The following is a 14,611-nucleotide window of genomic DNA, read 5'->3' on the forward strand; positions in this document are numbered from 1 at the left end:
ATCTCACAGTTCAGATCAGACAAACTCAGTTGATACGACAAATTTTGGACAAATAATGAAGCAGACAACAACTAAAACATCTCTCTGTCTGTGCATTCATATATATATATATTTATGTTTTATTGTTACTTTTAATCTAAGTCCTTTGCTATCAGTTTAAAGGTCCATTCTGACCTCCTGAGTGTGTAACAGTCAGCTTCAAGCCAGAGACTCCTTGGAAAGTAACAACTTGAAACTTTGGTATTTGTCAGAAAAGACACAAAATTACAGAAAAAAAAATTGACCACAAAAAGACACAAATTGACCAAAAAAAAAGACACAAAATGACCAAAAAATTACAGAAAATTAGGCAAAAAAGGACTCAAATGGACCAAAAAAGACACAAGATGACCAAAGAAAAGACACAAAATGACCAAAAAAGACACAAAATGACAAAAAAAATACACAAAATGACCAAAAAAAGGAAACAAAATGACCAAAAAAGACCAACAAATCACATAAAATTAAGCAATAAATGACTCAAAATGACCAACAAATTACATAAAATTAAGCCATAAATGACTCAAATTGACCACACAATGACAAAAAATGACCACAAAAAGACAACATTATCAAAAAAAGGAAACAAAATGACCAAAACAAGACACAAAATGACCAAGAAAAGACATTAAGTGACCAAAAAGACTAAAACACATTAACACATGAACACTTTAACACAGTGGAGACAGAGCTGACTTCCAAAATGATTTGGCGACCCCCAGAAATCATCTCGCGACCCCAATTGGGGTCCCGACCCCAATGTTGAGAATAGCTGCATCATAGTATTGTAATGTTTTGCATGGCGATATTATATTGATTCATGATTTTCCGGAGGCCTCACTTTTAGGAATATACTGGAGATACTGGTATCTAAGGAATCTATAGCCATCATGTGTCAGGATATTGTGTCGGGGAGTTGTCCAAATAACGAGTGTTATGTGTGTGTAAAACATGTGTATCTGGAGGAGTGTGCGCACTTATGTGCGCATGTGTGTGTGTGTGTGTGTGTGTATCTGTAACTGTAATCACATCAAAGATCAAAGGCAATCAGAGCAGAGCAATCAACATAATTAACTGCCACCAACTGCCAATGTTCCATAACAGGTGGACAGACTGGAATTTCTGGCCTCGAACAGAAAGCATTTTTGGCAAAACCATAATACCTATCATTGATCCGACTTCACTTTGAGCGTCCTGAGTTCTTCCTGAACGTCTACATATGTTTTTTGTGAAGAAAAATGAAGAAATAGCTTCGTTAGAGTGATCTGAAAAAACTGTTAAATATGCTTTTCTACAGAAATCTTCCTGCGTTTTTAATATGGGAGCCAATGAGGCTGTTGGTGGTGTTGGTGGATCATCTGTGCGTCCTACGCCCAAACTATAACTCTGACAGCTTTACCAGAGGATTGTGAGTGAGAAGACTAATTTTCCTACGTTTCTATGTATAAATTATTTCTGTAGAGTGGAATTTGCGGCCTGGAGCACAGTTTTCAAATTTATTTTTTGACAGTTTTTTCTCTCCCTCTACACTCTGGCGATGATGTCACACACTGTGACACGAACATTCCGTGCAATACACACCCATTATAATCTCAGAATTTCTCCAAAAATGATCATGGTCATTGAACAGGGATTGATAAAAAACTATATGACCTATCGAAACGTGGATTAATACACCGATACACAAGACTTGTGTCTACTGTTTAAAGTTTAAATGGAGTCTCTAGGTGAAATTATGCTGGAGAAGTAGACGTTTAAAAATCTCCAATTATTATTCTTTTTCGCTCATTTTTTTCAGCCGTCCCATTCATTTCAATGCAAAATTTTGGGTAGTCTTTCGCAATTTACACAGCCCTAAATCTGGGTATGCAGACTCAAACAAAATCCCTTTCACATTATCTGTGCATGCTTTTAAACTGCATAAATCCAGATCATGGTTTGAATCAGAATAATGATAAATGTGCAAAGGATTAAAGATTAAAGTACAAACTGACACATGCGAGCAGGAACACACACATGCAGAGAAAGAAGTGAAGTTAAGTCAAAGTGAAAAGATAAAGGGAGGAGAGGCCCCGCTGCCAGCGCTGGTTGGTGGTTGACTGGTGGTGAAATACCACGACAGCGAAGGAAACGTTTCTCCCTCCAGCCCTCATGACCCAATCAGTCACCAACTGTGTATCTGTGAAGTTAAGTGTGTGCTAACAATGTGTTTAGTGGCCGTCTGTCAGCAGCTGCTTGCGTGTGTGTCTGTAGGCTAAATGAAAGTCTGTCAGTCAATAAAGAAACAGAATGACTGAAAAAAGATTCAAAATGACCAAAAAAGACACAAAATGACCAAAAAAGGAAACAAAATGACCAAAAAAGACACAAATTGACCAAAAAAGACAAAATTACCAAAAAAGACACAAAATTACCAAAAAAGACACAACATGACAGAAAAAGACATAACATGACAGAATAAAAACTAAATTACTTAAAAAAGACACAAAATGACTAAAAAAGATGCAGAATTACCAATAAAGACACAAAATTACCAAAAAAAGACACAAAATTACCAAAAAAGACAAACAATGACAAAGAAAGACACAAAATGACCAAAAAAGACAAACAATGACAAAGAAAGACACAAAATTACCAAAAATGACAAAAAAAAAGACAGAAAATGACAAAAAAAAGACACAAAATGACAGAAAATGACAAAAAAAAGACACAAAATGACAGAAAAAAGACACAAAATTACCAACAAAGACACAAATTTACAAAAAAAAGACAAAAAAAATTACCAAAAAAGACACAAAATGACCAGAAAAGCAGCTCTGTATTTTAATAACCTTCCTTTGGTCTGATGGAGCAGCCTGAGCACGCTGCTGCAGCTTTCAGCACGATGATTAATTGATGTTGACACTCTGACGAGAGTTAGAAGAAATGTTTGCTTAGTGCAAATGAACCATTAAGTCATCAGTGTTTAGTGTCTGCTGTCAGAAGAGTTCTCCTCATGATTAGTTCTGCTCCAACAGCACCTGTTAGGAGTTTCCCCTCTCTTATTTCCTTGATGACTTTCCTTTAGACTTTTAGCGTTCCTGAGCTTTGAGACGGAGGAAATGCGTGCAATGAACAACTTCTATTCAGATCAGAATACTTTATTCTTCTTTTCGGGCTGAGCGTGCCGACTCTTTTATGGTTGTTCACCTAATTGTTTTTTGGACTCTAATCCCCTGAACTCTGCATACTTCAGTGAGTTGTTTATATGGTTTTTGAGTTCGCTCCTCTATAAAACATATTTTTCCCATTATCGAATGACATTCCTGATTTTTTTTTCTTCTTTTTTTTTTTGGTAAATGATGAGGAGATGTGCACGTAACAGTGATGTGCAGCCTGATAACATCTGGTCATCGGGATTTATTCTTTAATGATGCAGAAGGACAGATTTACAATAGAAAAAAGCTTTGTTATATAGATGATATAGATGTATGGCTCTCTAAGTTTGCTTTATCTTTATAGTCTCACCTGTATCTGTTCCCACTTACCTCTGTGGTCTGTTTCTTGTGTTGCTGGTACTCTTTACTTCAGGAGAAATTAAACCCTTTTAAACTGCTTATGCATGAAACTAATTGTGTTTAGCAGGTTCAGGTTACAAATATGTTGCTGTTTGTAGTTTAATGCAGTACTTATTATCTCTTAGCTAAGATTTGCAAATTATGCATTAGGTGTCAACCAGGCGGCAACCTCCTGGTCTGAGCAGGGAGGCAAACCAGGAAGTGACTTAAGCTGCATTCTACTGAAAATTCCAGCAGGGGGCGCTAAGTTTGGCTGCAGAAACATTTTGGTCCATTCATTTCAATGCAAAATGAGAAAACTTCTCACTTGATTTATTAGCTCATAAATGTTTTTTAGGACAACACTATGGTCTCAATCACTAGTAAAAAATCTTCTTGAAGACAATCTGATGTCAATAGTTCTAATAATGGCCCCATTTAGAAGAAAATAGAAGATAAAGAATCATATGATTTGGGGCGGGGCTACCTTTGATTGACAGGTCACTGACAAGGCGAGCCGTCACCAGGAGAGAAGCAGAGCAATGCGTATCCACGGCAACGTGTCAATAAAGTTATATATAACGTTATATAGATAGAAAAGAGGACGTTTAGCGGTTTGGTCTCATAACTTTGACCCTTTCACTGTATTTTCACTTAATGACAGTTTATTTGAACGTTTTGTTCAGTAAAATGTCTTGTTCAGTGTTTGGTTGGACTAACAGACACTCCAAGGAGTCGCTGCTCAGTTTTCTGAGGTAAGAAAGATACATTTTGTTTTTGTTTTTTGCCAAAACTAACATCCCAGTTAATTTTACTTAGTTTTGTAACCACACAATACAGTTTCAGTTAGATATTGTTTTTTTTATTTGAAAACTCTCGTTTTTCTTTTTCTTTCAGTTAACAAAAATGTTTTTTCAATTCTAGTTTTCGTTATTTTGTTAGGCTTTTTTTGGTAATTTTGTGTCTTTTTTAATAATTTTGTGTCTTTTTTGGCAATTCTGTCTTTTTTTGGTCATTTTGGGTGATTTTGTGTCTTTTTTGGTAATTCTGTCTTTTTTGGGTCTTTTCTGTAATTTTTGTCTTTTTTTTAGTAATTTTGTGTATTTTTTTGTGTGTTTTTTAAAATCATTTTGTGTCTTTTTTAGTAATTGTGTGTATTTTTGGGTCATTTTGTGTCTTTTTTAAAATAATTTTGTGTCTTTTTTGGGGTCATTTTGTGTCTTTTTTGGGTCATTTTGTGTCTTTTTTTGTTCATTTTGTGTCTTTTTTTGTTCATTTTATGTCTTTTTTGGATCATTTTGTGTCTTTTTTAAGCAATTTCGTTTTTTTTCTGTGATTTTGTGGGGGTTTTTAGTAATCTTTTTAGTAATCCCAGGTAATTTGAGTTTGAGACCCCTGGCTTAAATCAAGTGTTCAAACATTTGGTCGTGTTTAAACACACAGGACAACATTTGCTCGTTCTTCCTCCAACATGTTGAGAAGCTCCGACTAACAGCCTCGGCAGCTCCAGAGATCAACAAGAGATCTCCTTACTCAACGTCGCTCTAGTTCTAACTCCACCACAGGCCTCAGTTTATTCTGTCCAACCCTGTAAAAGCCTGTGGCTGCAAAACATCCAAATAAAAATTACAACCAGGCTTGATGTGGAAGCCTGACAGTCACTTGAGGGATTCCATTGTTGCTAAATGTGAGGGGGACAAATTAAAACCTTGTACCTCGACAGAGTCGCTCTGTTGCAACTAAAGACAGAAGAAGAAGAAGAGAAGCCATGTGTGCACAGTGACAAGTTTGTTTTCAACATGTCTGTTTATTTAAAAGGCATGTTGGTTTCATATTTAGCAACACGGACAAAAGAAAAGCATCTGACACTAAAACAGAGAGTTATTACCAGATATAGAAGCCAATATTACAGCTTCTAATCCTTTTTTTCCCTCATAACAATGTTTGGCAGATCTTAAATGGCAAAAATACTTGAATGTTTAGAGTCTGTTGCCTTTTTTAACCATTGATTTCTATCAGGAAATCTCTTTATTCTGCATGTGGCATTTGAAATAAAGTGTTTGCACTAACCAGATCCTGTTAAAAACATTAAATTCTGCTCCTCAGAGACACTGAAGACATGATTGATTCTGCTGAAAATCTGTTTACACAGAGCCGAGAGGAGAGGACAGGAGAGGCTGTTTACACAGAGCAGAGAGGAGAGGACAGGAGAGGCTGTTTACACAGAGCAGAGAGGAGAGGACAGGAGAGGCTGTTTACACAGAGCAGAGAGGAGAGGACAGGAGAGGCTGTTTACACAGAGCAGAGAGGAGAGGACAGGAGAGGCTGGAAACATGACAATACCCTCATTATGTACAATACGTTTTTAATAACTGTGTTTATTTTATGAATTTTATAATTTCACGTCTTTTCTGTAATTTTGTGTGTTTTTTTGGTTATTTTGTGTCTTTTTTGATAATTTAATGTATTTTTTTGGTAATTTTGTGTCTTTTTTTGGTAATTTTTGGTAATTTAGTGTCTTTATTGGTAACTTTGTTGGTCATGTGACAAATATTCACAGAAAATCTGTTTACACAGAGCCGAGAGGAGAGGACAGAAGAGGCTGGAAACAATTTTTCAATATGTATGAGATTCATTTTTCGCCAATATTCATGACACTTGTGGGAACTTGGAAAAGTGTTGTATATTTAAATTCTATTTTATTCATTTTTCTTTTTTTATTATTTATCAGATAAATTCAACTTTTTTTTCTTTTTTTTTTTAATGATTTCTGTCATCATAACTGTGTTTTTCTACACAAAGACATGTTTGAGTTGTTCCCACTTCTAGCCATGATTGTGCTGATTCCACAGAGCTGCAGGAATTATAGATTTAAATTGATTTTTTTATATTTATTTTATATGTTGCAGTGAAATACAAGAACACAGTGACATCAAAAAATGCCCTAAAACGGCTTGTTGGGGTTTAGAGGGTTAATATTCATATGAGAATTAGAAGTTCAAAGTCAATTATGTGTCATAATGTGTTCCTGTCTGGACTTTTATGGTTCTTTCTAAGCATCAGGCCACCCTGACGGCCTGAGAACACATCAGACAGGAGCTTGTCTCTTCAGGCATGAGAGCTTTCTGCACTTTTCAGCTTGGAGTTCATCAGGGGAAACTCTTCAAATGCTTCAATCAGGTGTCTGACTATAATACAAATATATCTAAACCAGGGGTCTCAAACTCAAATTACCTGGGGGCCGCTGGAGGCAGTATCATAATGACCAAAAAAAGACACAAAATGGATGAAAAAAGACTAAATTACTTTAAAAAGACACAAAAATACCAAAAAGACACAAAATTATTTTTTTTAAAAAGACACAAAATGACACAAAAAAGACACAAAATTACCAAAAAAAGAGACAAACTTATTTAAAAAAGACACAAAATGACACAAAAAACACACAAAATGCCCCCAAAACACACAAAATAACAGAAAAAAATGAATTGCTTAAAAAATAAACAAAATGACCAAAAAAGACACAAAATTACTAAAAAAAGACACAAAATTACCAAAAAAATACACAAAATTACTAAAAAAGACAAAATTATTTTAAAAAAGACACAAAATTACCAAAAACGCACAAAATTACAAAAAAAGACACAAAATTACTAAAAAAGACACAAAATTATTTAAAAAAGACACAAAATAATTTTTTTTAAGAGACAGAAAATTACCAAAAAAAGTAATTAAAGGGACCTTCCACACACAACATGGTAAAGTGCCATTCATATAAAACTCACATTAAACTTTCATATCAAGGTGGGGGCCACAAAATATCATCACAAGGGCCATAACTGGTTATGGTAAAGAGCAGTTTGGTAATTCTGTGTCTTTTTTGGTCATTTTGTGTGTCTTTTTTAAGTAATTTAGTTTTTTTTCCTGTCATGTTCTGTCTTTTTTTGTCATTTTGTTTCTTTTTTGGTAATTCTGTGTCTTTTTTGGTAATTGTGTCTTTTTTAAAATAATTTTGTGTCTTTTTTAGTAATTTTGTGTATTTCTTTGGTCATATAGTGTCTTTTTTGGGTCATTTTGTGTCTTTTTTGGTAATTGTGTCTTTTTTTAAATAATTTTGTGTCTTTTTTAGTAATTTTGTGTCTTTTTTGGGTCATTTTGTGTCTTGTTAATATAATTTTGAGTCTTTTTTGGTAATTCTGTGTCTTTTTTGGTCATTTTGTGTGTCTTTTTAAAGTAATTTAGTTTTTTTTCCAGTCATTTTGTGTCTTTTTTGGTCATTTTGTGTCTTTTTTAAGAAATTTAGTGTTTTTTTCAGTCATTTTGTGTCTTTTTTTAAGTAATTTTGTGTCTTTTTTTAAAGTCATTTTGTGTCTTTTTTTGGTCATTTTGATACTGCTTCCAGCGGCCCCCAGGTAATTTGAGTTTGAGACCCCTGCTCTAAACTGATCAAATTTACACGTTTGGCCCCTGAGGTGCCTCGAGGGTTAAAAGAGTCCATAAAAACACGATGAAGACATTTGTCTGGTGTTCTTCTTCTGGTTCTTCTGGTTCTCAGAGTGATTCTACTTTTTAGAGTGTTCAGTTAAAGTTTTCCTCTCGTACATAAAACACGCAGCTTTGATCTGGTAATGAAGTGAGTCAGCCACTAAATCAGCTTCACTTTAGAAGAAAATGAGTCCAAATAGAGACGTGACACTGAACATTAAAGGGACAAACAACTGAGGATCACATGCGACTGAGTGTGAGTCAGTGAAGCCACAACAGTGAGCGTCACGCTGGGCCCTGCTGCCCTATGGACTAATACACTAAATATACATCTTTATCCTAATAGAAGGGGATATTTTTACTCTTTTTATCTCGTGTTTCATGCAGCTGGATGAATGATCTGGTCAGATTGTTTTTCATTGTATTTTTAGTTGAAAGAAAATCCTGTTGTGCAATATTCATGTGTGGAAATCGCTTGTTAAAGCGAGTAAATAAATAAATCATCTTCATAACGAGGACATTTGCTTTCATACTATAAATATAATTTGCCCAAGCCTGTCTAAGAGAATTATGTTTACGAAGCAATCTGTTGCAAAAAGATCCTGAAAGATGCATAACGCTGGCTGGATCCTGTTTTGAGGAAATGTTGTTCATTAATGGATCTGCCAAGTGTTGATTCTGAACATATTCGCAAAATATTTAAAAACAACTTAATTTATTTGTAATAGCCGCTCTTGGAATAAAATATCGCCTCTCTGCGACTAAAATAAGATGAAACATTTCTTGTGGATAAGTTCAGACAGAAAAATAATTTAAAAACTGTTGTTTTTAACCCTATAAAGCCTGAACCATGAAATAATTGCCAGAAAATTCAATTTTTTTTTTAACCGAGTGCTTATTAACTTGCTGACGAATTTTAAAAAATAAATTAATTGCATATATGAATTCTAATTTGTATCATATTTGATACATCAGGTCTTTTTGTGCAATTTGTTGCTCACAGTTTGTTTTTCTTGAACTAACAAAAACATCAAAAACAACATTTTTAACTTTTCCTTTTTCCTCAAACATGCAAAATACATATTTTTTCCATATAACACAACATCATACCACTCGTGGAACCTGCATATCATTTTTGCCACATCCGGTATTTTTGTGCAATTTGTTGCTCAGTTTGTTTATCTTCAACACATGTATACATCACGTTTTTGATGATGTAGAGCTCTCAAAAATTACTGTATCTAATATGATACACTTGGCTTTATAGGGTTAAGGTAAAAAACGGCAGCTGTGGTTGCCAGAACTTTACCGTAATAAATATGGTGCAACTTTTTTGAATATTACGGTAAAATATTGGCACTGTGGATTTCACGTTTAAGATTGCCATTTTAATCCATATTTTACCGTATAAATAAAAACGTTTTTCCATCAAAAGAAACGCTGTTCTGCCACATAATTGACAAGAAAATACTTTATAAATGCTGCATAAATGAAAGATTTTACCATTAAATATTACAGTAGTAATAATTTATTTTGTAATTAAAAACAACTATTACAACTACAACAGTAGTGCTTTTCATACTGCCAAAACAAACTTTGCCGTCACTTCAACTTAGAGATGTTCTGATACCATTTTTTCCCTACACTGTAAAAAAAAATGTCAGCTGTGGTTACCAGAATAATTCTGCAAAAAATACAGTACAAATGTAAACAACTTTACAGAACAACTTGTAAGTTTGACTGGTATTCAGTGTACAATAAATAATAACTGAATGTTAATTTAATTTTTGTAGTGCATTACTTAGTGATTGTTTGTTATTATGTGTCCTCAGTTTTGTCTGTAAATTGAATCATTCATTCCAGGTAATATTCACTAAACCAGTTCATCGGCTTAATTAGTTGATATTTCCAAGTAAAATGTAATTGAGGGACATCAGTGAATCTGCAATTTACTTGTGTATTTTCATAATAAAAAATAAGTGGTTCTATTAAATAAATATTACTTAGAAACAGCCTGAGTAAAGATTACAAATGCTTTCTGTGTGGAAAAACTTGCCTAGCAGCAGCACGTGAACAATAAGCGACGGCAGCAGCAGTATTTTTTAGTCATTTTGTATCTTTTTTGGTCATTTTGTGTATTTGTTTGATCATTTTTTGTCTTTTTTGGTTATTATGTGTATTTTTGTGTATTTTCATTAGTCATTTTGTGTATTTTTGTGTCATTTTGTGTCTTTTTTAGTCATTTTGTATCTTTTTTGGTCATTTTGTGTATTTGTTTGATCATTTTTTGTCTTTTTTGGTTATTATGTGTATTTTTGTGTATTTTTATTAGTCATTTTGTGTCTTTTTGTGTATTTTTATTAGTCATTTTGTGTCTTTTTGTGTCATTTTTTTGATCATTTTGTGTCTCTTTTTAGTCATTTTGTGTCTTTTTGGTCATTTTGTGTCTTTTTTAGGTCATCTTGTGTCTTTTTTTGGTCATCTTGTGTCTTTTTTTGGTCATCTTGTGTCTTTGTGTGTGTTTTGTGTATTTTTTTTGTAATTTTGTGTCTTTTTGTGTAATATTTTGATCATTTTGTGTCTTTTTTGGTTATTATGTGTATTTTTGTGTATTTTTATTAGTCATTTTGTGTCTTTTTGTGTCATTTTTTTGATCATTTTGTGTCTCTTTTTAGTCATTTTGTGTCTTTTTGGTCATTTTGTGTCTTTTTTAGTCATTTTGTGTCTTTTTTTGGTCATCTTGTGTCTTTGTGTATGTTTTGTGTATTTTTTTTGTAGTTTTGTGTCTTTTTGTGTAATATTTTGATCATTTTGTGTCTTTTTTAGCAATATTGTGTATTTTTAGTCATTTTGTGTCTTATCAGTTTTACTTGGTATATCATCATCAAACTGAAACTGGCCTCATGGAGTTTACAGCCAGAACTTTAGAGGTAAATGTACAGTAGGGCTCCACGCTGCTTTGTTTTCTAGTCTGATGGAGGCAACAAGTCTGGATTATTTGGAGCTTTTGGACACTCCAGACGGTTAATGGTACTGCCACAGAAAAACCCAATCGGCCCAGTCAGTGCAGACAAAGAAAACAAACAAGGATCATAAAAAAGAAGAGAGAGAGAGTGAACAACAATAGATAGAGCCAGAAGGAGGAGGAAGGCTCAAAGATCAAGCTGAGAAATATGGAACCACTTAGGGCCCTGAGAGCCTATAAAGGGTTAAAGATGGCTACGGGGATAAGTGGAGCTCGTTTATCGCAAATTTGACAGTGGTAGTTAAATGGTGAGTTTTCCCTCCGAGCTGCCAGTCTGGAGCAGCAGACAGTGGACTCTCTGCTCTCCTCACCTCCGACTCTCTCTCTCCGTCTTTCTCGCTCTCCTTTTTGTTGTTTTCGGCCGCCTGTCTCCTCATCTCAGACCCTAAATCTTCGGTGTGAAACAGGACAAAAGCAGCAGAGGATTTTCACTTCTCATCTCTCACCTTTACACTTTTTCATCGCCGCTTTGGTCCCCACAACATTACCTCCTGCACCCCATATCTCCATCACCTTATTTTTTTTTAAACCCTTTTTCCTCTACTCTGTGGAAGTAAACCTGCTGCTGCGCCCCTGGAGACCCTGCAGATGTCCTCAGCCTGGCGCTGAAGCGGGCGCTCGCCAGCAGCCCAGATGCATTTGCGACTCTTTGCCATTGTGATGTCCTTGCTATGTGAGGTGATCAAAATGGGGTCCGGCGTGGTGCAGAAGCAGAGCGGTGAGTACAACGTGACTACTGGGGACGTTTTACTGGGCTCGACCTTTAAAACAAGACGCTCGGCAAGTTGTTGCTTCGTAACAAGCGTTAACTACGGCTGGGCGATATATCGATATTAAACCTCTGGAGACAGGAGATTTGGGCTCAAATTTGTCAACTTCCATTAATTTCTGTCTCTGTTTAGCTGTTTTAGTCATTTTGTGTCTTCTTTTAGTAATTTTGTGTCTTTTTTAGTAATTTGTGTCTTTTTGTATTTTTTTTTTATAATTTTGTGTCTTTTTTTAGTAATTTTGTGTCTTTTTTTGTCATTTTGTGTCTTTTGGGGTCATTTTGTGTCTTTTTTGGTCATTTTGTGTCTTTTTGAGTAATTTGTGTCTTTTTGTATTTTTTTTTGTAATTTTGTGTCTTTTTTTGTAATTTTGTGTCTTTTTTGGTCATTATGTGTCTTTTTTTTGTCATTTTGTGTCTTTCTTTAGTCATTTTGTTTCTTTTTGTGTCTTTTTTTAGTCATTTTGTGTCTTTTTTTAGTCATTTTGTGTCTTTTTTAGTAATTTTGTGTCTTTTTTGGTCATTATGTGTCTTTTGGGGTCATTTTGTGTCTTCTTTTAGTCATTTTGTGTCTTCTTTTAGTCATTTTGTGTCTTTTTTAGTAATTGTGTGGCTTTTTTGGTCATTTTGTGTCTTTTGGGGTCATTTTGTGTCTTTTTTGGTCATTTTGTGTCTTTTTGTATTTTTTTTTTAATTTTGTGTCTTTTTCTTTGTAATTTTGTGTCTTTTTTGGTCATTATGTGTCTTTTTTTGTCATTTTGTGTCTTTTTTTAGTAATTTTGTGTCTTTTTTGGTCATTATGTGTCTTTTGGGGTCATTTTGTGTCTTTTTTGAGTAATTTTGTGTCTTTTTGTATCTTTTTTTAGTCATTCTGTGTCTTTTTTTGAGGCAATTTAAAAATTTAAATATCAGAAAAAAACGAGACTTTATCTGATTTAACGCAGGATAAATAACAGTAATTATGAAGGTTTGATGCCTTCTCTATGGCCCCTTATTATAACATTTGTAACACAAACTTTGTTATTTCACCAGATCTTTTCCATCCTTTGCTCCAAATCCAACAAATCAAAGCATTTCATATCACTTTACAGGAGAAGTTGAATCTCAATAGCCTCCCAGTCTTTATTTTCTATCTGTTTGATGTGTGTGACAGTAATGGGAGGCTGATCTGTCGCTGCTGGTTTCGCTCTGCAGCAGCAGACGCTCCACAGTGGCTGCAAACTGTCCTCAAAAACCCAAATCTGTGTCTAATGAGTCCTTATAGACCCCCCCAGCAGAGAAAAGAGTCCCACCGCAGCCCCACAGGTATGTGGTGACCCTCACGCTCCCCGTGTCTGGCATTTCCTCTGGAATTTAGGACTAATAGAGTCGGGATCCGGGATCAATTACACGTCATTTAAGCTTCCGACGTTTCCTCGCTGAGCCGATCGGAGCCGAGGCGTCAGAGACGAGGAGGGGGACGCTCAGTCAGCAGAACAGCTTCAGATAGAGAGATTACACTGTTCAAATGATCCAACGATTACCAGAATTATATTAAAGTATAATATTAACCCTTTGATGCACAACATGGGTCTAAAGCAGGGGTCTTAAACTCTAATTACCTGCTGGAGGCAGTATCAAAATGAGCAAAAAAATACACAAAATTACTAAAAAAAGACACAAAATGACCAAAAAAGACACAAAAATTATTTAAAAAAGACACAAAAAGACAGAAAAAAACTAAATTATTTTTAAAAAGACACACAATGACCCAAAAAGAAACAAAATGACCAAAAAAAAGACACAAAATTAACCAAAAAAAGATACAAACTTATTAGAAAAAGACACAAAATGATTTGACGATATTTTGTGGCCCCCACCTTGATATGAAAGTTTAATGTGAGTTTTATATGAATGGCACTTTACCGTGTTGTGTGTGGAAGGTCCCTTTAATTACTGTTTTTGGTAATTTTGTGTCTTTTTTTGGTAGTTTTGTGTATTTTTTTTGTCATTTTGTGTCTTTTTTTTGTCATTTTGCATCATTTTTAAATAATGTATCTTTTTTGTAATTTTACGTCTTTTTAAAATAATTTTGTGTCTTTTCTTAGTAATTTTGTGTCTTTTTTGGGTCATTTTATGTATTTTTTAAAATAATTTTGTGTCTTTTTTGGAAATTTTGTGTCTTTTTTAGTAATTTTGTATTTTTTTTGGGTCATTTTGTCTTTTTTTGCTCTGATCCTGCCTCCAGCAGGTAATTTTAGCTTGAGACCCCTGCTTTAAAGGGTCAAACGCTTTCTGTGGGCACAACAGGTTGACCCGCTGTCACATTTCATCACTTCACACTGGACGGATTAATGTTTAATGTTTTAACCCCCCCCTCCTGGTAACTAACCCCTCCACCTCCATCCCCCCTTTTCTTTTCCTCCTCCCCTCCATTCAGCCCTCAGACGCTCCTTTTCCCCTAAAACTCTCCCAGCCTTTCACCTTCTGTCACATCTGGACCTGGTTCCTCTAGCTGTTAACACACACACACACACACACACACACACACACACACACACACACACACACACACACAGGAGTCAGGAGGTCAGAGTCATTATTTAGTGCGTTAGTGTGTTTCTCTGAGGTTACTGTAGGTGATAGTGAACATGAGGCTGTTTTACAGGAACAATCAGAGTCTGATTCAGAGTCTGATCTACATCAAGATTAAATACTTTGCTGCTTTGTTTCCACGTTCTAACACTGTCAGTCTGCTGCTACACACACATTTATCCATAA

This window comes from Centropristis striata, chromosome 3 (assembly GCF_030273125.1).
Source record: "Centropristis striata isolate RG_2023a ecotype Rhode Island chromosome 3, C.striata_1.0, whole genome shotgun sequence".
Classification (NCBI taxonomy): Eukaryota; Metazoa; Chordata; class Actinopteri; order Perciformes; family Serranidae; genus Centropristis; species Centropristis striata.